Source organism: Rissa tridactyla, chromosome 11 (assembly GCF_028500815.1).
Source record: "Rissa tridactyla isolate bRisTri1 chromosome 11, bRisTri1.patW.cur.20221130, whole genome shotgun sequence".
NCBI classification, from domain to species: domain Eukaryota; kingdom Metazoa; phylum Chordata; class Aves; order Charadriiformes; family Laridae; genus Rissa; species Rissa tridactyla.
Genome location: NC_071476.1, coordinates 1,161,149 through 1,185,415, shown reverse-complemented (window position 1 = coordinate 1,185,415; position 24,267 = coordinate 1,161,149). Strand labels below are relative to the sequence as shown.

At 50.1% G+C, this 24,267-nt stretch overlaps 1 protein-coding gene across 3 annotated transcripts in view; it reads right to left on the bottom strand.

The window, feature by feature from the left end:
* LOC128916200 (serine protease inhibitor Kazal-type 5-like) overlaps positions 1-21,688 on the bottom strand; it is a 43,816-nt gene extending 22,128 nt beyond the window's left edge. For 2 of the 3 annotated variants that reach the window (XM_054217542.1, XM_054217543.1), the window contains exons 1-2: positions 21,605-21,688; positions 13,769-13,896 (exon numbers count right to left, since the gene is read on the bottom strand). The gene's annotated coding sequence lies outside the window, so the exon portion shown is untranslated. Of the gene's footprint in view, positions 1-5,839; positions 5,923-13,768; positions 13,897-21,604 lie in introns of those variants that run through there. The other variant, XM_054217544.1, reaches the window with a different exon arrangement.
* Between the last annotated feature and the right edge of the window lie 2,579 nt (positions 21,689-24,267).

Below are 24,267 nucleotides of genomic sequence, written 5' to 3'. Positions count from 1 at the left end.
GCTTCACTGAAAAATAAAACATACCCCCCCACCCCAAAAAAAAAAAAAAAAAAAATCTGTGTTGAGTGGACTCACTGCTTCAAAAGGAAAGAATACGAATAAACTTAATTTGGACTAGTTACTTTGCAAATCTCTGTGCACCAAGAGCATCCATCAACTTCCCCTAAATCCAGCATCCACTGCATCCTCCTCGGGTCCCGGTGTCTCATGGGCCACGCCCTTCCCCGTCACCAGGTTTCCTTTCCCGCCCAAATCCGCCTTTTAGCTCTGATCTAAAAGTCACAAAAAGCATCTTGGGTTATGAACTGTCTTACATGCCGTTTGTACACCCTCCGGCACAGAAAGGCCCTGGTCTCCCTGCCACATCTGCAGAGCAATGGCAGCGGCTTCCAACAGTTTGCGCTTGAACCGGAGCGTGGGCCTCATCTCCGCAACCCTTCCCAGGCCATGAGACACCATGACATGGGGCTGACTGTCCTGGACAGGCCTTTGCCGCTGCTGACTTAGCTTGACGGTGTCAGGGAGGAGGGGGAAATGAATCAGGAAGTGAGCAACAGCGAGAGGTGTATGTCCAAAAGGCAGGGATGAGGCCAACTTTGGAAGATCACAATAATAGCGTGTAACACATGCCATCTTCAAAGGACTAATGAATCCCTACAAGGTTCCCCTGTTATTATTTGCATTTCACAGATGGGTACATTAAGATGCAGAGGGCCGCATTATCCTCTGGGTCACACCTATTTCAGTCTATTCATCCCTGGTCTTATATTGGAATTCATCCCTGCGGTGCGAGAGATCCTCCCACAAGTCAAAACAACAATGCTATCTCTCAGGCGGGCCTGGTACGGGAATCACCAGTATCATCGACGGTCTGGTTTGCACAGCACACCAGACCGACTGGTCCTATTGATCTCTCCTGGCCTTGAGAACTGATCAGCTTATCAATTCTCCTTCCCATCCACCAGGCTGAAGGGTACAAGCAGCTCTGGCTCACTGCTGGATGGGCTTTTTTTCAATATCTTTTCCTGTATGTGAAATATCAGACAGAGGAATCCAGGGGAGAGATGCATCCTAGTGCCTAACACCATCCAGCCCCATTCCACCCAGAGGTCTCACTCTGGCCTGTGGAAAGGTCCCACCTTCCAGCCAGGAGCCTCCCCACAGCTCAGTAACTTTTGTTCACAGAAGAATGAAGCTGCCCTGGGAAGCTGCGCTAGCTGGGAGAGCAGAGTTGCACCCCACGCTATAACCAATGCCATGTGGGGCTGGGGACGCTGGAAACAGTCTCTGCATTCAGAGGGACATCCAGCATCGAAGCAACAAGCTCTCCCCGCCGACTCTGGGGAAGCAGCCTGCCATTCCTACTGTCAACGCTTTCCAGGGCGGTATTTGTTAGGCTGGAGATGGCGGGAGTTGGGTTTTGATCTACAAGGCCTCAGCAAGTAACATCTGCAGAGTGAAAGGATTTCCCATGGCAAAGCACCACGACATCCCATGGAGCTGCAAAGGACTTGCAGCCTCAGAAGGCCACCAAGATCTGTGCTTTGATGGGCCTTACCACAGCTAGCTGATTTCACGGCCGTTAACAGTATTTGTAGCTTAGATAAGGGTAATCAAAATCTCATCATTCAGGGCGTAAACTGATCGCCTGCAGGGGTTAGAAAGGAATTTTACTTCATGTGCAGCATTGCACAACCACCCGGATTCATTGTGGGTATTTTCCAGCCTCTGCTGAGCACCAGCCATGGGCCACAGCTAGAAGCGAAGCATGGCACACCGGCTGAAAAGCCGGAGTCATCATGTGGAAAAACACAGCCCCATTGTTTGGGAACAAAGTAGGAGTTTTTCTGCCTCTGGTTTCAACTCACACATGGAAATAAGAGACAATGACTGTCACTGGGCTGCTGAAACAGCAGAATTTCAACAGAGGAAGAAAAATCTGTCCCGGGATTGTTTTCCCGTAGACAGTGAGAAGAGTGCCTGGAGAGCCCATGAGCACAGCGCACAAAGGATTACACAGCACAAAGTGACCCGTTTGAGTAAGGCTGCCCCATCCTGCGCTGCCAGCTGGACCCTGGAAGCACCACTCCAACAAGGGGTAGCAATAACCTACCCTCCAGTGAGGGCTGAGCCCTTCCATGTCACCCAAGAACCCTCACCACCAGCTGTCCCCACATGAACAACGAGGGACAAGAACATAGTGTTTTTCTCTCTGCAAAATTATTATTTATGTTTTATCAGTAGTAAAGGTTCTATAATGTCGGAGCTGGCCGCAGGGTGTGGTGGCCTAAGTGGCAGTACCCATCGCAGGAGGCCAAAAACATGCCCCATGTGGGTGTTGGTTGCTCTTAGATTATAGTATCACCACGCCCCGCTCCGCTAATTGCACCGCGAAACTCTGATCTCTGCCATATCCCACAGCCAGCCTGATGGCAGGTACCTATAGCCGCGCATGTGACCCATCACAGCACCAGCCGTTCCTCTGGAGAAACCTATGGAAAGATTGGACCCTGAATTTCTTTTCTCTGTAGAAGATAACTGAGAATGAGGCATTTCTGGGCATGTATCTGAAAGACGACAACAGTGGCATTACTAGAGCCATCTGCTGCCATGAATTCTGACTAGAGGTGCTTGCAAGCCAACAGGGATAATTTCTAAAGAAAATTGTCAACTTTTCACTAAAAAAATAAGCAACCACAACTGAAAGTAGAATATGTTTGCATGAGAACTATGGATTTCCCATAATCTTCTGTTTCTCCTCCCATATCCCCCAGATTTAGGGGAGAGCATACAACTGACATGAATAATTGTGTTTGGTCCCTTTGTGTGAGATGTAACAAGGTTTAAACACCTTCCCATGGGAAAGGGAGGCATGCTGTCAAACAGCATCACCACCTTCAATAGCATCACTCTGGTTGCTAAAGGAATAGTTCAGCCTTATCAAAGCTAATGGCACAACCCTCGGTGCATCGGGGGGAGAGGAACCACCCGAAATGCATTGGGATTTCGGGAAGCTGCTTTAGGTCTAACACACTTCAAGAAACCATCTCCATTCAGTCCTCACTGCTCAGCTTTCTCCACTCACACACCAAAACGCAAGTCTCATGCAGGCATTCACTAACCCTGCAGTCTGCTCCTCTGCACTGTGGTCAAATACTCCCGAGTGCAAGTCTGCAGTCATCAAATCCCTTGCAAGTTTGTACCTGATTTCCAGCTAATATGCTTGCTACTGAACTATTAATCCCTGTGCTCTGGAGGGAGTGTTTGCCAGGCCCTTTCTGGCAACAGCATTAGGACACCATGACAAATTCCTGCTAGCATGGCTTCCCTTACACACCTACATGAGACGACTTCTGTGTCCCACAGCAAAGCCCTCGTTAGCGTTCGACACCAGGACTTGTCTACACAATACCTTCTGGACAGACACCAGCAACTCTGCTCACGCTGGGCAGAGAAGAGGTTGCTCTGGCCATACTCTGACCTGCACAAAGGCTGAAGAAACACCCCATCAAGCACCTGTCCACATGGCCAGCGAGCTGGGGCACACACACTGCAGCGTGGAAGACACACTGCAGGTCCTGCCCACCCCATGGGTCTGGCCTGCCTCTGGACTTCCCTACAGGTATGGATCATGGCTAAACACTCACCATGGATCGTGCTAAACACTCACCAATTGGTCATCTGCTGAGCTAAAGGCACCTTCCAGCATCTCCAGCACCTTCCACGGCTGATTACCATGGCAGTCTTGGTCTTTTTTTTGCCTTTCTCCTGGAGGAGAGAAGAGTGAACCATCTTCCTTCTCTACATTACCAGGGACTACACCCATGCTGTTGGTTCCCCTTTTGGTTCTACACTTCTCTGGCCTCCCACTTACTCTCCATCAAAGAGGGGGGAAAGAACCTTTCTCAAAGAGTTTGTAGGTCTTTTGGGCTCTTTCATCCTATTTGGTGCTGCCTGAAGCATTCCATCAGCCACTGCAAACCATCCTCAGGGTCCTTTTGTCTGCTTCTCAAGCACATGCACTTCACAGGAGTTCAGCACACATTTAACCCAACCTGTTTCCCCGAGGACTGCTATAAACCATGCCTTTTCCATAGGCACTCCTCCACACGCAGAGCTCTGTTATCCCTGCAGCAGGAATGTGCTCGCCACGAGGAGCCCTGAGGTTTGCCTGATTACCTTTAACTACCTGCGGCTTTTCGCTTGCGTTTAATAACGCTGTTTCACACAGCGCACTGGCCTGTGCACCCATACCCGACTTAATAAGCATCCCATTGCAGCCGGGTCACGGGTCTAGTGGGGAGCAGATCAGCTAACAAATGCCTAATGACAGCAGTGGGAAGCGCTGTGTTCACCAGCAGTGATTGATTAACAAATTGGCTAGTGGGAGTGGCATGTGGCAGACACCAACAGCATCCCAGAGCTGAAACAAGGCCAGGGAAAGACCCAAATCAGTGCTATTTCAGTTTTTGAGGAACATCTAGATCACAATCTGGCACTTTTCATCACCAGTCAGTGCCTGGCAGAAGGGTAAAACCAAGGAAACTTCAAATAGGCAGTATGCGGCAAAGGAGCCCAGCTCCTGTTGGCGTTCACCTTGTCCTAAAATACCCAGTGTCTTGACTGAACATTCTCCAAGCGTTTGTCCATGATGGTGCAAGTCCAACAACCAAGTTGTCTTTCCTCGTGGACTGTTGGGATGTCCCGGCCTGCGGTCCCTTCGAGGGCTGGGATTGTATTCACTCTTTGTTTCCCAACTGAAAATAAGGCCATAATCCAACATTTGGGCTGCAGGAATGGAGCCTTCTGAATATAATTTAGTAAGTTTGCATAAATCTTGCATTTTCACCTTTTGTGAGAACTGATATCAACTGTTGCATGTGAGAGACCTCCCCTTTGCAGCACTGAAACAAGGAGCCCAGTGACAGATGGAGCCCTGGGGCTGGGGAGCAGGGACCCAGCTGCTGCCCCAGGAATTCCCCCTTCGTTTCAGTGAAATGAAGCCTCTGCTTGTGGCAAGGTAGGTCTCCCGCATTTACAGAGCCCTTCTCCTTTCTCTCCCTTCTGAATCTGTTACGTGTACGCTTGATCTCTGTTGCTGCCTGTCCCATGACCCACCTGCCTTCACTGCAGAGGTTCATCCTTGTGTGACCTCCTGCCTGTCCAGAACATCTGTCCACCCATCACTGGCTCAGGACCAGATGCAGCATACAACTATCAGCATCCAAATGTTATTTTCTTCTTGTATTCATTGCCATACATGTTTGGTCTCATGGGCTGTTTGCCTGGTGTCCTGACTTTAGGGGACACTTCGCCTTGTTAATCACAATTGTTGGACCTGCCATGGAGCCTGCTTCCAAAGGTGTAGGACAGAGAGACATCCATGATTTACTCTGGCATTAACACTGCGCTTCCTCCATGGAGCGCAGAAGTGGAAAGGACCTCCTGGGTCATCAGGTTCATCTGCCTGTCGTCACTAGTAACCACATCACTACATCAATTAGATGTTTGATTGGCCTATCACAGCTAATGGGCTCCTCAGCCTGGCAGAGGAATAACAGGATCCGAAGACTAGAAGCCACAACTAAGCAACACCAGGGTGGAAACAAAGGGTGACCATTTAACGGCGCTTGGGTCCGTGCAGGGAAGAGCTGTTCACAGCATCCCATGTCACCGGCAAATTTTCAGTTTAGTCTGAATGTTTTGCCAAGACAATTTTATCCAGCGGCTTTCTGCCCCAAACGCATGAGTCTCTGGGAATCTCTGGACTGCTGCTACATGGTTTGTGAGAGATAACAAAGAAAAGCCATTTCTACCAGCTATGTAATAATACAATTACTGGGAAGTGGGTGGTTTTTTGGTTTTGGTTTTCTTTTTAAGGAATTGCACCTTCCATGGGAGGCGTCCAAAGGAATCCACAAGCTGAAAGAAAAGGGTTTAAAAAAAATAAATAAATCACTGCTCTGAGCAAAACAAGAATTAACTCAAAGCAATCCTCTGGCTGCAGATATCTGGTTTAAATCCCACCCTAAGAGCTACACCCACTACCAGGTTTACAAAAGCAAGCAGTTAAATGGAATTTATTATTTGTTTTCAAGGTATGGCATCAAATAAAACTGAAAAACAGCATATCCGTATGCCCTAGGCTTTTCCCCTCCATGCTTTTGAAGATGCTCTCCTAGAGATTAGACTGACATCTAAGATAATTAGCATATCTTCAGGCTGGAGATTTAATTAATAACAAAAAAATAATAAGTCTCATGTTTACTAAGAAACCTGGGCAACTTTTGTTGTAATATTTTCTCCTAATTGAGTGCATATACACGGCGCCAAGGTCACAGTGGTGCTAATACCCATTTTCTGTTCACTATCAATTCTAGAAAAAAAAAGTCGAGGAGAGTTAAAAAAATTTCAGGCCAAATAAGATGTTTTGCTTCATACTCGAGCTTTTCTATACTCCAGCTTCCACATAAAATCAAAACATCTCACTTTTAAATTATCCAAATCACTACAACAATAACTGCAAGTCACTGCAACACCCCAGCCACGTTCAAAACAAACACTTGCATTGCGTGGGATTACGTTTGAGGCCCCTGTGGGATGCTTAGACTACGTGCTTTAGTGGAATTTCCCAGGATTCACAAGGGATCCTGAATTTGTGGTGAGAATGCAACGGAGGGGATTTTGAATCACTAAGTGACAGGACATGAATTCACCTTACCACTGAGCAACAGGAAAAACGGTTAAGTTTTGCTCAGGAATGCTAGACGTCCCTGTAGCTTCTTGCTGGATATTTGTAGGACCTTTCAAAAAGCAACAGCTTTGAAAAGGTGCAAAAATCCCACAAGAAAAAAAAAAGTATAAGCATTTACACATGATTACAGTACTGTTCAAGGGAATAATTTATTTGGTCTGCCCCTGTTTAGTGGATGTTTGAAGACCCTTTTCAGATGATCATCCCAATTAGTCTATCTTAATGGGATCACAAGGTGTGAGCAGAGGATCCATGCTGAGGATTTGAGCTCCATTAGACTTGTTGCACGTACGCAGTTGGACAGCTTTGTGCACGTGAGTTAGAGCTGGTCATGGGCACATCACTCAGGTCTGCACATTGTGAAGGGTAGCCACAGACCCCAAAATGCCAAGTCTTATAGCAAGAACAGCCAAACTGGAGGTCTTCTGGGACCAGAGAGATAGCAGTGACACATTCTGGAACACCATGGAGCACTCACGCAGACCAGCAGCTCCAAAAAACTGCCTGAGGAGGGAGGTATATCCTTTCACACTAAGGATATCCCTCTGAAAACAGTGGATTCTGCCAATAGGATGAAAAAGGTCAGTGCAATGGAAACAAGACAACTGAGGACCAGAACATCAATTGCCTGCTGGATGCCAACAGGGTGGTCTCACATCTGGACTGTCCCTTACTCTGAGCGGGGGAAGAACTCATGGTGTGGTCCACATGGCCACCACCAACGCAGGATGGAGAGAACAATCTTGAAGGCAAGATTCAGCAAGTAGCTACCAGGCTAAAGGCCAGGACCAACTCAGTAACACGCTCAGAAGTGCTTCCCCCAGTGCCCTATAATGAAATCCAGAGTCACTGCAAGGTTCAGACTCTAGTACCTTGAAGACAGGCTTGAGTAGGTAGATCCTATACAGTAAATATCCAAAAGCTTAATCCAAATGAAAACAGGTCAAGGCTACTGGCACAGAAAGGTCTTAAACCAAATATTGGGGGAAAGCCAACAGTTTGACAAGACATGTGGTTTGGGAAAACGCAGTCTCCAGTGGACAAGTCGTGAAAAAATTGTATCCTTGAATAAAAGGATAGGAGAGAAGCAAAAACCCGTCAGGGAGGAAACAGCAGACTGCAGCGCCAGCAGACATCCCTCTTGGGCCTGCAGAGAGAGAGAACAGAACAAGACACCACGTACGCATGTGGATCCAAGCACCCAGCGTCTGAAAAGCAAGGTGAGCGAACAGCAGTGCCCTGGTTTCAGCTGGGGCTATTAACATAACCAGCGCCTCAGAAACCTGGTGGAGGGAAGATAAGCAGCAGAACACGGTAATGAGTGGGTATGGATTATACAAGAATGAGCGCAGGCTGTGCAGGTGGAGGAGCTGAGCGTCAAAGAGCTGGGCATTAAGACAAACATCAAGGAGAACTTATCAAAGAGCGCAACCAAGTTAACTGTATCAACAAGCACCACGGTGTCCCTAGGATTGCGGTCCTGTGCCCAGACTTACTCCATCATCCGCCCATCCAGAACAGGGCAACAACTGCAAAACCTTAAGGGAGATGCGTGAGGCCGTGATGGAGATGAGAGGACACAAGCACAAACAACGGCAGATGTCCGTCTCCCTGTACAAATGGGATAACTGACAGGGAGAATATGTCTGCATTTAAGATGGGAAGCTACTGCTCCTCCCAGCAGCAATTTCTGACCCCTGCAGCAGAGAGCTGCTTCTTCAGCACATCCTGAGCAGCACCCAGGAACTAGGGGGGTTGATTTCAAGCATATTGCCGGTGGCTCTTTGCACCTCAAATCTGACAAACTTGAAGGTAGCCTTGCAAACCTGCTACTGCAAGCTTAACTAGAAGCAGGAGCTGCCTAAAAACACAGACACTCATTCAAAGAAAATTAAAAAGGAAAAGCCAGTACGGAAAAACACACCCAGGAGGCGGGAAGATCGTTTGAAGAAGTCGTTCAAGTAAACATGCATCTCTTAAGGGGAAAAAAATTTAGAATAAAAGCTAGCACGCTTAAAGTGGGACAATTAACAGCAAAATGAGGCTAAGTAGAAGCACTGTCCAAATAATGAAAATGTAAAAACAAAGTCTAAAATGTAAAATCTGCAACCGTGCCAAAACATACCAAATATTCTGAGCAGAATTTTTCAAGTCACAGGCACTAATTGAAAAAAAAAAAAAACAAACCACACTGAAGAGTCCACGATCACAGGGCTAAGGGAGCCCCCAAGGAAGGTAACCCCATAGTAGATTAACTCTTATTCACAATAAACTGGTAAATCCTGGTAACAGAGCCACAGTCAGGGACTAAACCCCCCCAACCCAGCACTGAAGGGGCTCAAACACAGGATCACCCAGCCCAAGCTCCGTACTGCGCTGTTGGGAGCAGGGAGGAAGGCTCATATAACAGGGTAAGGAAGTACACGGAGAGAAGTGATAGACTGGGGAAGACTCATCACAGGTTTTGGGGAGGCAAATCCTGCCCCACCAGTCCGTTAGAGTCCCCTCAGGCGTGGGAAGCAATGGCGCTGCGTGACACAATGAACTTCTGTTTCTAATGAACCGATTTCAAGATCCCTCCTCCTCTAAAGGCTTCTGAAGACTGTAAGGTACCATAACATAAAGCAGCAGCTTCTTTGAGTTAAAAATGGTTAAAAATGAAAACAGTAATAAGAGGTCAGCTCTCCCAGTGGAGGTGAGACCCGACAGGAATCTCTGCAGCTCAGCTTTTTGTAAATGACGCTGAAAAGTCAATTAGCAAAGGGACAAACGGGATGATTCAGGAGAGTTCAAAGCTTCAAGTCAACTGAGAGAAAAGCAAAAGCTGCTCCTGACAGTGGCTGGACAAGAAAGTGGCAGCCAAATTTCAGTAACGAGAAACTTAGGGGAAAAAGCTAGCTATGGTACACCTGCATATTACAGCGCTGCATTAGCGATCACCGTCAGGGGATGTAGTATGGACATACCGTGGGTAAGGTCACAAATAAGTGTCACTCCATTGCTGAGCAGCAATCAGAGCTGTTTAGCACCTGATAGGAAGCGTTAGGGAAGAGAGAGGATAAAACAAATTATTTCTATCGTGCTGCTGTATGACTGCTGGCTCTGCTCAGCTGCAGCATTCTGCACAGTTGTGGCACTATGGCCTTCCTCATCATCATCACAACAGGGATGGAGGGAGCTAGACAGGGCAGAGAGCCCCTCTCCTGGCCACAGAAAAGAGCAGAAATAGGAAGGGCTTTTGTCTAAACTCACAGCAAGTCCTGTCACAGAGAACAGGCTACAGAGGGGGCTACGGTTACAACGGAGTCCACAAATCAGGAGTGGCCCAGAGAAAACGAACAGTAGACGTTGTTCAGGATTACTCATAGCACTAGAATTGAGGGATACTAAATAAATTATCATATAGTAGGCTTAAACAAACAAAAGGAAGTGGTGGTTTTTTTTTTCCCCTCCCCATACAATCTAATTGCGTTGTGGAACTCATCGCCCCAGGATGTTGTGGATGTCAAACACATCAAGGGAGTCAAAAGTCAATTAAACAAATTCACAGACTGGTCCATCAGTGGCTATTAAACATGATGATGGAGATGCAGCCTGTGGCTGGCAAGTCCCTAAGCCACATGAAGCTTTATCACAGGACGAATTACCCTGTGCTTGCCCTGTTTATTCCCCTCGGCACCCACAGCCGACCTCGGTCGGATCCAGGACCCAGGTAGAGGAGTTATCCCGAGCTGGCGCAGGCTCTCAGGGTCGGTGTGGACTTTCTCAGGTCTCAGAACATGGCAGTCCTGGTCTAGGGATCTGGACTGCCTCTTTGTCCCTGTCCCGAAGTGACACCAAACCTTCTGAAAACAGGACAAATTGCCAACATCTTGGGCTAAAATTTTGGGCTTTAAACCTCAGGAGATTCCTAGGACATGAAATCCAAAATCACACCCAGATGTCAGTCCTTTGTTTGGATGTCATGATTTATATTCTGAGTGACACTTCCTCTTCTGTCTCCCTAACAATGACAAAACAAAGAGCTATAAACAAATCCTGGCTCCAGATCTTCTTTGGCCCTCATTAGCAACCAGCTTGGCTAATGCTGTTTCATCAGCCCTTTGTTTCAGGGTGGCAAGCCAACATCAGCAAGTCGAGGACACTTTGATGGGCTCCCCCCCTCTTGGGATGTGACAAATTCCCAGGACACTCCTGCCCAACGCTCACTACAATAACAAGCATGGGGCTGAATTACTGCCCTCGACAATGTTTGGTACGTGGAAAAACTTGTGTTTGCTAATTACCTTGATTGCTCCATAAAAATCCACCTCGGGCAGCCGCGTGCAATCCCGGTGAGCCGCAGCCCTGCCCCTCGGCATCCCGTGGCAGCAACCCAGGTGGAGACGATGTCTCCTCTCTTTGAAGAGCCTCCCCAGCACTGGAGGTGTCCCACCCACTCGCCAGATCTATTCCTAGACATATCGGTTTCTATTTATTTTCCCACTGACTGTTACACCGGTGCAAAGAGACAACGTTGAGACTCAGTCAGACCAGACACGTAAGTAGGCTACAAAACAAAGATTCTCCTCTTCCTTTGAAGCCTACTATCCATTATTTTTGATAAGAGGTGCAGCAGATTTATTTCCCTGGTTTGAGTACTCCTAAGCCTCTTTACTAAGCCTGGCAGCGAGAACCTCAAAGCAGATGCCAAACCCTGAAATCTTTTTATGTGTGGTAGAAATAATCCCTTTGCCTGGTGCCTGGGAGAGCTGAACCCTGACATTCACACGAGCCACTGACGGACCGGCCCTCGGGAGCCGAAGCAGAGCCAGCAGCAAGGTCTCTTCCCCGCGGAGCACCTTCTCTCTGCGGCCAGCCAACAACCGCACGCTTTGCTTTTATCTGAGCTCCAGCCTTGCACCAGGCTTGGAAAGAGGTACACAGATCTGACCCCAAAGCCCATCAGATCTCCCCATGCCAGGTCTCCCCAGCGAGATTTGGGCACTTTCCTCCCTGCAAGGGATCCTTTAGTCTTCCTCCTCCCGCAATTTCACTTCTACCATGAGTAGCTTTAGGAACTGAAGCGTGGAGCCCAAAGAAACCCTTATAAAAGGGCAACACAGCTCCCAAAGCCACCCATGCTTCCTGATCAACATGGGCCAAGCTAACCAGGTCCTTCTGGCTGGCTGCCTTGAACTGAGGAAGTCAAACTTCATGACTCACAACACCGTAGCCAAATATCCCCAGTCCCAGGGTAACTGCAGACATTTTGAACCAGAACAAGCTGCCAGGACAGAGGGCAGCTAATCATAAAAGGAATAAATCAAGGGGAAATATTTGGCACTTCACTTTTGGCAGGGAGGGGCTGATCAGCTTTTACTGTGGAGGAATAAGGAGGAGTGAGAGAGGGAAGATCCACTTTCACTCCCAGGATGCCCAAGGACTTTCACATCCCTGCGCAGAGAACAGCTGCTGTAAGTCTTTACATCTCATAATGATAGATTCCTTGTTTAAAAATAAATCAGTGCAGCCTGGGATGCATGCCAACACATTTCCCCCAGTTTTCCCACGTCCTACATTTTAAAGGCAGCTGATGAGCTCCATCCTTGCTTATTCCTCATCCTTCCTTTAATAACTCCCCTTGTTCCTGTCAAAACCAGTGCATTGCCCTCCTCACCCCGAAATTTCCCCGGAACTGCAGCCCCTGCTTTGGCTGCTCTGGTTCATTTTGCATCATATTGCGCTACTGCTTCAACAGCAGCAGCAACCTTTGAAGTTCCTTTTGGTAACTTCTCCCACCGACAGCACCATTGAACCCTTTGTGCACCAGGTCTAAAAAACCACCTCCACTGAGTTTCTCCATCTCCAAAAATACAGGCAAATTAATAGTTCAGGGACAGTTGGAACCAACACTGTTATTCTTCACGTATTGATCTTGACCTTCAGGTTGATATTGTTCCCTAAAACTTACAAAAAGGGACCCAAGATTTGCAAAGAAGGCACTCAAACACACCACGTTCTGCAACATGCAGGCTATCAAACCTGGGATCTCATTACACCCTCTGCCTCCCACTCCGGGTTGTGTTCCCTTGTTACTTCTTGTTTCAAATTAGACTGAAAGCCCGTCACGCCAGCGGCGGTGGCTCCCTGTGGCACCACTGCAGCAAACCAGATTAATAAGCAAGACTAAAAACAGCTCTCAAAAGCATCAAAAACCAAAGAGGAAACCAAAGAGATGTGGGAAAGTCCATGCCTCTGCCCTGAATGAAGAACAGCTCTCAGGATGCTTGAATAACTTCAGGACATCGGTGAACTTGACTTCTCTATCACGAGTCTCATTCTTCACTTCTAGCCTCAGCACTTCACAAATTAAGTGAACCCAAGTGAAAAGATGCTTTGCACGGTCTGAGATTTTTTATGTTGTGTTTCATCAGCGTAGCTTAAAGATTTAACTAGTCCGTTCAAACTGGGTCATTTGTGTTGTAGACAACAGGGCACACTCAGCAAGCCGGGGATATAAGGATTTTAGTGTCAAGAAAATAAGCAACCTGTTCTTTGTCAGCGGGCTGCTGTGTCCTAGCCCAGGATCTCACACCCTCCAAAGCACGGGTTTGCCACTGCCTTACTCCCCAACTTCTGTTTCGGGACTTAGATTTGGAATTGAGCAAATTCCCCCCCACAGTAACAGCTGGCTGGGGAGGTGCTATCTGATCAGCTCTCCACCCAGCTGCTCCCAGAGCCCCAGGTGCTGCCCTTCCATTAGTGCATACAAAGACCTGCTATTTGTGTAACTGGCCATCACCTCCTAGGGGCTTTATGCCAACTGAGTCCTTTTTCCAGTAGCCTGAAGAAGCCGACCTGGGAGTAGCGTCTGCTGTTTATCAGCTGGGCTATGGAGAAAGGAGAGATTTGCCACTGGCCACCAAATGAGTCAGTGGTTAGGGTAAGACCCTCTTCACCTTCCCCGGAGCTGAGCCCAGGATCCGGTAACATGAACAGGGTTTACGTCCCCCACCACGTCCCCAGACTCACGCTCATCTGCTGCTGAGGTCCATGTTAACAGCACTGATGTTCGGGAGGTGAGGGAGAGCTCGCGTTGCACAGCTGTTTCACCCTGCTACTGGAGAGACAGTTTCATCCCTCCTCACTGGACACGATTTCTGTAACGAGAAGCTTTCAGTGACAGAAATTCCCAGCCCAAGAAGTATAATTCTAATAGTTCAGGTGCACAACAGCAGATCAGATGCCACTGCTCCCCAAGAGGCCTTAACTCCTTTCTCCCCCTGCCCACCCTCCCTTAGAGCATCATCTCTGCAGGTTCACCTCTCACAGGACTAGCACGTGAACACTGGATCGTGCTTCTACAGGGCCTTCTGACACCAAAACCAAAGCCCAAATAGTGGTTCTGATTATTTTCTCTAATAAGGCATAGTGGGGCTGCCCTAATGGCACTGCCAGTTTCAGAGCAGCATACCCTTGGACGGCATTGCTGGCACTGGCACCATGGCCCGCCAGAGAAGGCGGCGCTCTGGGTTACAAAGGGAACATGCAGTGCCCTCACCAGGGAGCACACTTACTCACAGAAGACAACAGTGCCGGAAAGCAGAGCTGTCATTCCATGGGAAATCCCCAGTTTCAAACAAGATTAGTTTTGCGCTTTCAATCACCCTCCACCCCAGTGGTGCTCAGGACAAGAGGAGTCACAAGCAAAGCTTTAACCTCCCCGCTCTTACCCTTTGCTTGCGGCCGTAGTTACAAAGTCCCACAAATGAGACCACCGTATTTGCATGCCATTTAACTTGGCACCGCAGTTTTCCTGCTGGGAGGAAGGGTTCCTCTGGCTGGGTGGGGTAGGACTGTCCAGGAAAAAAACACTTTTCTACGGAGAAGGAGGAGGAAGTCAGTTACATCCTGCCTCATCCCAGAGCTTTGGAGTGACGGCACTTACGGCGACAGCAAACAAGTTCTCGGCAGCACTGCTGTGATGCGGTTTAAGCAAAAAAACCCAAAATCTTTTTTGAGCGTGGAGCTACGCAGGCCCCAGGCAGTAATGGGTACATGGTGAATAATAAACTCATCTGAAGCAACAAGCGTGAGTCAACCCAGATGAAGAGTTCCTCATAGTTCCCCCCTCCCCCCCGCCTTTGGCTGTTCCTTGGAAAACCCATATGCGTTATGAGGGTGTCCATAAAACAAACATTTGGCTGCCTTCTTGAAGAAGCCACGAAGAGCCCAAAACCGGCTGTGTGGGCTGAGTCCTCAGCAGGGTACACTAACCAAAGCAAAAAGAAACCTCCTCAGGGGCTGTTATAGCATTTGGGATGGAGGAAGTGGAGCAGGAATCTTTGTAGAAAAGCTATTTACATCTGTTTGACCCTTGTAAAACAGGTCCCCAGGCTCTTCCCCACTTGGAGGCATTTGGATGACAGGCTGCTGCAACAGCAGCAGTTTGATCCTTCCCAGGGGAAAGGAGTGGTGCAGAGCAACCACAGGTAACCACCAAGCAGCGTATACAACCTGTGCCAAGGAACGGGTGCGGGCAGAGCGGTGCCACCTGCTTTGGAAGGCAGGAAGGGGACGACAGCAGGCTCCCTGCGAGGACCAGACTGCTGTCTGCAGTGACACCTCTTGGCTCACAGTCCCACATTTGCAGGAGAAGCCAATGAAAGTGAAAGATACCTGCACCCTCCTCCAGACTCCACCTTGCCACCCCAGCCTTCCCCGACAGGCTGCTCCTCCCTAGGAGGCTGCGTATCTTCTCCCACTCAAATCCCTTGATCTGCTTGCCAAAGCTCAGCCTGCTCCCGGAGGGTCCGGCTGCCCAGATACTGCCAATTACTGCAGGGCTGCAGCTCGCCTCTGGGCTACCACGGGGCCAGGTGGCTCTAGGTCTGGTCTTCCCTTGCTTTGTCCCAAACACCTATTGGGGGTCCACGAGTTCACCCATCCCAGCACCACCTGTCCATGAAGTACAGAGAAAGGGGATCCCACGTACTAAGATCAAGAGTCCAAGACAAACACTTCTGCCGTTGCTGAAACTCGTGTGGATCCACACAAGTGACGAACGCATCCAGCAGCCAGGCACAGCTCTGAGCAGCTCCTTCTGCTGGATTGAAGCCAGGCTCACACAGCTCACTGCCCCAGCCTTCCTTACCCAGAGGCCAGCACCATCTCCCGTTCTCCCTGCATCACAAAAGGGACAAAAACCCGAAGGACTATGGAGGTGGTCTGCTCGCTAGGGACCACAAACAGTGGAGAAATGGGATGACAGAGGCCAGACTTGCATGGTCCTACATCCAGCAGTCCCCCAGCAACTTTGTGCCATGAGAGGCAGACAAGAGGGTCCACGAGAGGCAGCAAACAAATGCTGACCCACCTCCACACGCTCTGTCCTTCAGAAGGAAAGTTTCAAGTCTGGTCCCACTCAGGACAGCACTGGGTGTGACAGCCAGCTCTGCTGCTGGCTTCTGTCACTGCTCCTCATCCTGCAGCACAAAGTCTTGCCCTCTCCACTCTGTCAGGAGGAAAGAAAATGGTTTTTGACCTCTCTTCTTCCACTGTGGATGCTCTGCAGTACATGGACAAGGCAGCACAATGCATGGCATGCAGAGAGTTTGTCCTAAGGGCTGGCACACAGACCTCAGGAACGCTCTGCGCCAAACCCAGAACATCGGCCACCCCATGGCAGCTCCCCTTTCCCTGGGGACGGGACATCCCATTGTGTCTGGGACTCCTCACCAGGCTCACCCCCCAGCAGGTGCCCAGCGCCACGAGCAGCCAAGCAAACATTGCCTCCTCCTCCTTCAGCCTGTTGAGCAACCGCCAGTGGGTGGACACACACCCCGGCTAAACACAGCTCCAGCACCACCGCCCCCACCCGCCGTGGCTTATACCCAGGTCGCCAAACACATTCCTGCTTTGGGTGCACTAGTTCTCACGCTCCTCCCCGGGAGGGAGCCCGCGTTGCTCAACCCCGCTCCAGCTCCGATTTCCCCAACGCTGAACCCGGAACCAGATTTCACTCCCCATAAAACGTGCCGGCCCTCCTTGCCCACACGAGCTCAGTCCCAAGGATGAGGAGGGTGCGATGCTACCGCCATTACAGCCAGAGCTGGCCACTCAGACTGCAGCGTGACAGCCTGTCCCAGGACTAAATGGGGACGGAAAGGTCTCGGTGTCGCAATTGTCATTCTCTCTAATCCCTGTGTTTGAGTGCCTCAGAGCACAGGTCAACCCGTGAGGCGCCTGACATCTGAAGGACAGGGGGTTTAAGGCTCACAATGCCTCCTCAGCACAGCCTTTACCTCCACATGACACATCTAGCTTTTGCAATCCAGGTTAGCACTCCTCTGTCCTATTTCAACTTCAAAGCACTTCGCAAACATTAACCAATTAATCCTCTCACCACCCTCAGAGGGAGGCGAGCATCTTTATTTTTATCCATTTCCCCATCAGTGAGAAGGAGAGAGTTAAGTGCCTCTCCCAAGGCCACCCCAAGCTGACTCCCAGCTGACTGCACTTGACTCCCAGCCCCAGGCAGGGGCCATCAGGGGAACCACACGCAGAGTACACCTCAGAGAGCAGAAATGCTGCAGAAACAGTCACGGCTGCCTAAGTAGAGTTGTCACCGAGCACCTTTGTTCTCCTCCGTGCCCCAAGTGACTTGGCTTCTTGAGCACTTTCTGTTCACCATCAGTCAACGACCTGGAAGGAAAATGATCTGAGAAAAGCGAGACAGAGCAGACCACCGACACGCAGCCACCAGGACCAGCTGGACACCCAGGGGCACACGCACTAAGTGTTTTTTTAACAGGCCCATAAAAAGTCCTACATCTTGGGGGGGGGGGGGGAAGCAGAGGCCAGTGAGGATGGTACCAGAATATGGGGACAAAGTTTGACACGACTGAAGCTAGACAGACAGCTGACACCCGACACGAGCTACTGGCAGTGCTTAGCTTTTGCTAAAAGCTGGGGCAGAATGTCCCATCTCATTCTGCACTTGAAATGACACTTATTTCCTCCAGCTCAGGCAGAGCTTGGTTTAGGGAACACCACAACCCTCTGAAGCAGGGAGCTGGAAGGGGAGCCGGCCTTCAACTGGGAGAGTGGAGGAAGTCAGCATGTGTCACACCAGCATGGTGGCAGCTCACTCAGGGTGGGACACACGTCACCAGGAGTGATGCTCCCCCTCAGATATCCTTCACATCAGTCAGGACTCGCTCAAACACCGCCAGCACGCAGCACGGCACCCACCTTCACCAGGTCCATCCTATACCTCCAAGCTGTAACCAGCCAAAAAAGTGTTTTGTCACCTGAAAAGACTATTTCTTTGTTGAAGCCACGGGCTGCACTCCTCCCTCAGCCAGCGGGCAGAGCTCCCATGCCAGGGCACCCTGGTGTGCTCAGGAGGAGGGAAGGAAACACCCTGGTCCCTCAACAGCCCCGAGAGAGAGGGGGCTGTGGAGAGGGAGAGTGGGGTGGCCCACACTCACAAGGAGGGGTTACCCACCAGACCCCACCGTCAGTGATGGCTGCACTTATTATAATTTTTCACGGATGAAACTACTCACTCAGGAGCGGGGACTGCGTGAGCCGCAGGAGCGCTCCCGCTCTTCCCGTGACGGACCAGGCAGGGCTGGGAGGTTGCTCCCCATTCCCTTTCACTCCAAGCAGCAATTGCTGTCCCCAGGGTTCCTCAGAGCACGCAGGTGAAAGTCTCCCTGCTTTTGCAACTCCACTGACCCGGAGTGGGACTCCTGCTCCTCCGCCGCCGCGCCGGTGGCAGGGAGAACCCACAATTGCAGGGTTTACGAGGAAGAGCCGCTTCATTTTTCTCATCATTTCCAATGGCTGTGGCTCAGCGCTAACTGCTGACAATTATTCATTACCATTCATCCTGAGGTCCCAAATTGCTCACTAAACCCTGTGAAGATGTCGGGATCCCAAAGCCTTTTGGATGGAGAAGGGCAGCCTTTAAACAACGCTCTGCAACAGCAGATCAATACGGGGAAAGAGCTGAAATCAGTCCAACGTCTCGCCGAAGCGGCAGGAGAATTTCAGGCAGATGAAATGCAATTCTCTAACTGCAGTTATTAGAGGCAGCGGGGGTAGAAGCCTTACTTCTATTACAGATACAATCCCATCCCAAGGGAAGGCTTTTCTTCGCATCAAGAATCACTCTGAATACCTGTTTAAAACAGGGCGTACAACGCGCCTTAAATTTCCTGCTGAGCACAGACCTTAAGTCACAGCAGCACCTTAAAAATGCCAGATTTGCCCCCCTACGCAGGGGGTGTCGCACCTGCACCTACGACATGGTTGCAAACCCCGGGAGGGGAGGCAGAGCCGGGGCTCCCCGGGTCCCGCTCCCGCAGGAGCACCCCGAGGTGCAGGGACAGCATGGGGCCGGCTCGCAGCAGACAGTGCCACCTGCTGACACCCGGTCCCCGGCCCATCCCTCCCCGCTGGGGCACCCAGGCACCCTCCCAGCCCATCCACACAACTGTTCGGCACCTCACATGCCCGCCAGACCCCAAAAGCAGCGGGAATTCTGCAGAATATTCTTGGCGGCTCGCGGGGCCGTTCCCCCTTTCCACGCGGTTGTGTGGGACAGACACGGAGCTGCTGGAGGACAGACTGTCTGGCCACAACCATCCGTGTAGCATGGGATTTGGCACCCCATGCCAAGACTGTTCTTCAGGGAGAGGAGGAGAAGACAAGCACCCACACTGGGATATAAGCAAGGAACAGCTTCTGGGTGCGCTTTGTTCCTCCTCCACAACTGAAAACCCTTTTCTTAGAGGATGGCAATGCTCAAGAGAGATATCTATTCCCTTCCTGAACCTCTCACCACTTTTTTGGGCATGGAGAGGAGCCCAAGCTGCTTAGAAACACCTTGGGAATGAGGAGGGAGATGACCCCACCATATTCATGCACCGTGATTAGAGGTGCATTTAGATACTGCAAATGCACTGCATGCCTAGGGGCCCAAAATGCCTTTGGTGATGGTTGTGGGGTTTAGCTTAACCCTGTAGCAATGCAACTTCCCCACAAAACCTCTGTGAGCTCCTCCAGGCAGCATTTGCTCAAAGCAGAATCAAAACACGGAGCAAAGGCACCAAGCTCAGCAGGACTCTGGGAAGGCTCTTGATGTGCATTACAAAACGTTTGTTGGTAGATGGGTGAATTCTTTATCATCTTCCCAAGCTTATAAACATTTAACTTGCTCTTCTTTTAATTAAAAATTGTTGGAAGACGGAATACTCCTGCTCTAGAAATCCACTACCCAAGCCATTTTCAAGCCCAAATTTGCTTTTCCATTAACTGGCCAACAATGTCCTTAGGTCACATCTTCATTCCTCAACCAACAGCTCATCAACGTTTAGCTTCTTTGGAAAGTGAAAGAGAGGCCAAAGGATTCACTAGGTCAGATAGTTCAACCAGTTTACAAAACACAGTTTATGTTAAATTTCTCCAGAAATAAGAGCGTTGTTACATTCTTTGTGCGTTAATAACTACCATTATTACTGATTATTTACCCTGCAGCAGTCACTACAAGCCCTACTGCCATTGTGCAGGTACTAGATAATACGCACATGTTAAAAGGCAATATTCTTTTCTGTAGAAACTGTAAAGAGAGAAAAGACAAAAGAGCATCGTTCTCACGTGGAAGCAAAACCAGAAATTAATTGACTAGCCTAAGATATGCAATTAATGGCAATACTGAGCTGTGCACACTAATTTGTGTATAAAACGTGCTTATTAAATATATTAAAGGCCATGGGACATTGCTATCAGTCTGTATAAACAGCACCAGCCTGTACTCCTCCATTCTCATTTATAAAGCCTGCCCCCAAATCTTCCTTCCTCCTGCCCTGCCTTCCCTTACAGACACTCTACTCTAATTTTAGAACTAATTAAATTAAACCTCTGACTCACTTCAGATCTCTGATTTAGGCTTACACGATCTTTGCTACAAGACCTTTCCGTGCTGTTATTTGGCAGCGCTCCCCCAAACACACCCAGCTCTGCCTCTTCCACGGCCTGGCGATGATCAGCAGCGCACAGGGACATGCACAGGGCAAGAGCTAGAAACTAAGGATCTCTCCCCCCACCAAAAAAAAAAATAATCAACCATAACTTTATACATCTGGGGTTGCTTTACACGTAGCACAGCAGCATTGTGCTACCCCAAATCCACGGGAGGGATGCCCAAGGATTTAGTTAACATGCAGGTCTCACTCCAGAGAGCAGGAAGACAGCATACAGACAGACTTTTCCATGGCCACCCAACCATCTAACGTCCAGCCTGAGGTTGCAGCCAGGGTCTGGATGTGGCCCAGAAGGAACAAAACCTCCCAACACCACAGGGATTTCATATAGCCCATTTGCAAAAAGGCAACAGAGCTCATTGCCCACAAAGCCCCGTCTCAAAATCCTTTTCGAGCAGAAATGCTACCAATACAAAAAGGAATAAAGCAACCTGTTTCTAAAGAGCCCGCTCTGCCTCCCTTGCTGTGGGAGTGATTGGCGAGCGCAGGCACTGGCGCGGGTGCCAGCGCAGCGGGGCTGCTCAGAAACCTGGCACGCACCAAAATCCCACCTGCCCATCAGCAACGGCAGACGCAGACACAGCTCCGACGGGAGAGCGCGTTCCTGCCCCTGAGCCACCGGTGAGCGGTCCACCGCGGAGGGGAAACACCTATTCAAAAATCACTTTTGGTGCCCTGCACCCCAAAAATACCTGGTTTCAAAACAAAAAAAAAACCTATCACGGACCACACACCAGCTTTCAAATAAAGCCCTACAGAAGGGGCGCCATCCCTGAGAGCGTACTTGGTGCCCTGCTACCCCAAATAGCGTCATTACCTGGAATTCACCTTAACCGAAGAACTCAACGTTCAGCCCACAGATCCCTCAGAGCCCAATTGCAGCAGGAGCCGCTTCTTCCCAGCACGGCACCCACAATCCCACCGCTGCCCACCCAAACCCACCAGCCTCCCCCAGAACAGACCCCCAGCTCTGGGGGGGCATATTTATAATATCAGCAGGAGTCACGTGCCTTGGGTCAGCTGAGCCTGGGTCCCAGCCTTTTTCTTTTCAATTTCCCTCCTTCAGTCAGAGTGCTAAGTGGCACAGGAGAACCAAATTCAATTAACGGGATTAATAGCAATTAAGCCCCTCTTGGAGCCAGGGTTGTGCTCTTTAGGCCGGGAAAGAAACTACACGTCACTGCAGCAAGATAAGCAGCAGGTGATGCTAGAAGCTTTTTATTTCCAAGGAGAAAAATCATCATCCTCCTCCCCCTCTCTCTCTCTCTCTCCCTGATCAGAATTTGACCCAGATGGAGCCAATTCCCTTCCAGCCTGCTCCTGCCTCAGCCCTGCTCTCTGCACACGGGAGAGCTCAGCTTCCTTGGAACGCCGCTTAGGGAGTCCGAATAAGCCATCTTGAAGCAGCTCTCTTTTCCTATGCCTGTGTAAAAAAAATAAAAACAAAAAACTCTGCCTCAGAGCGTGTGTGGGAAAGGGCAGCGCACTTGGATGTGAAGCTGAATTTCCTTTTTGATTGCCGTGGCTGTGGGATTTGCCCATGAGAGCCTGACCCCGGTGTGCAGAGAGGACTGGTCCCAGCTACCGGCGCTCTGGGATGTTCCCCCTCCGGTCCCCAGCCCTTCCCACCCCGGGGTCCATCCTTGCAGGCAGGAAGGGAATGTCACTCCCGCAATTTTTCCTTCGGTCTCACTCCGTGATCACAGCGCCTCACAGTAGTTATTTTAGCTACAGAGCAGCTTTCTGGCTTCCTGTGTTGTCCTTTAGTGTTCTTCCTAATTGAGGGCTTTTAACATTAACAGCGTTTAGCAGCTGTTCTTCTTCCGGCGGGAGGGAAGGCACCACATCTTTTATTTAAACTTCTTCTGTAAGGAATGGAAACGTGACCTGCACCCTGAGCAGATGCCCCTCAAGTGACAAACCTTCCCTGCTCTGCCAGGGACTCCTTTTAGCCACCAGTCCCATGAACTGTTGAACTCACAAGTCCATAGATCGTCCCCAAGAAAGAACTAGGGATCTGAATATTTCCTCCCGGGCCAGGTTTGGTTTGGTTTGGTGGGAGCTGGAGGCTCCCAGGTCCAGTGCTGGACCATCAGCGTCCTCTCCCTGCTGTGCCACTTGTGGGTGAGATACTGGACGAGACTGGGTGGGTTCAGCAGGGGCTCCTGCCCGTGGAGTGGCAGAGCATCTCTGCAGCCAAGGAGAGCAGCAGCAGCCGGGAGCTGCGGGGTCTCACCTCGGCGGGTCTCACCTCGGCGGGTCTCACTTCGGCAGGTCTCGCTGCGCTGCACCGAGAGGAGCACGCTGTGCACAGCAGCCACCAGGCAAAATGGGAACTGGGATGGGAGGGTAGCTACTCGGACACACTGAGGTTGGTGCCTGCAATTCCTCACCAGCCAGGGCGGGATCTGCACAGCTAAAAGCTGCCTGAGTCCTCAGAAGAGGGCTAGGATTTACTTTTGTCGAGGCCTTGAATGTTTTGAAGTCCAGAGAGAGGCAAGAACCAGCATGCTCCACCAGCGCCCCCGGGAAATTGCAACAGTCACCAGTCAAAAGCATTCAAAGATCACAAACCAGACCCAGATGATCATGAATCACGGCTTAGAAACCGCAAACGGTTCTTAAGCCTCTTCAAAATAATGGCATTTACCAACAGGCTCCTTTGGGGTGGTTCACATTTTCCAGCCGTCCTCTGAACCCGAGAGGGAGAGAATGGGCTAAAGCAAAAGCAGAGCTCCCCTTCGGTCCCGCCGCCCGGGAACTGGGGTGATAACAGGGGGATGCTGTGACACTCGGCACAAGCTGACAGGCGCTGGTGGTGCTGGGGGGGTGTGGGAGCCCCTGGTCCCAGGGAGGGTGGGCAAGGGGCGACCCCTGGGTGCGCTGAGCCCTGGCAGGCTCGTGACACCACCCTGGGGTGCTGTGAGGTGTCAGTGCTGGCTGTGAAGGAGAACGGGGGATCTCTAACCTGGTCCCCAGCTCCCTCCAAGGCTCGTCTGACCGGGGGCGCAGGTGAGGCCAGCCCCACGCTCATGGCCAGGAGGCCAGGGGACGTCAGAGCAATTTTGTTTGAAAATGCTTCCCTCGCTTTTCGTCAAGGAACACGCACAGGTGAGGTTAAGTGCACTAACACGGTAAAACGCTGCGTCCTCCTTGGGTCCAAGTGCATGGTCAATCCTGAGGCTTCAGGCAGAGCAAGACCTACATCCAATAAAGTACACGCAATAAAGCTCTTAGGTGACATCAATGTTTTAATCCCTGATTTAAATATTAATATAATGGAAGAGCATAAAAGCAGTATCCCTGAAAGCACAGGGTCATTAGTCCAGCACTCTGTCCTCGCAAAGGACCCAGAGACCTCCTCCAAGTTTTTTACCTCTCCACGTCCACTGTCGACCTCCTGAGTCTCCCAATACTAGTTCTAGTTTATAATAATACGGCATCATAAATGCAAAGCTGGGCATCATGATAATTATTTAT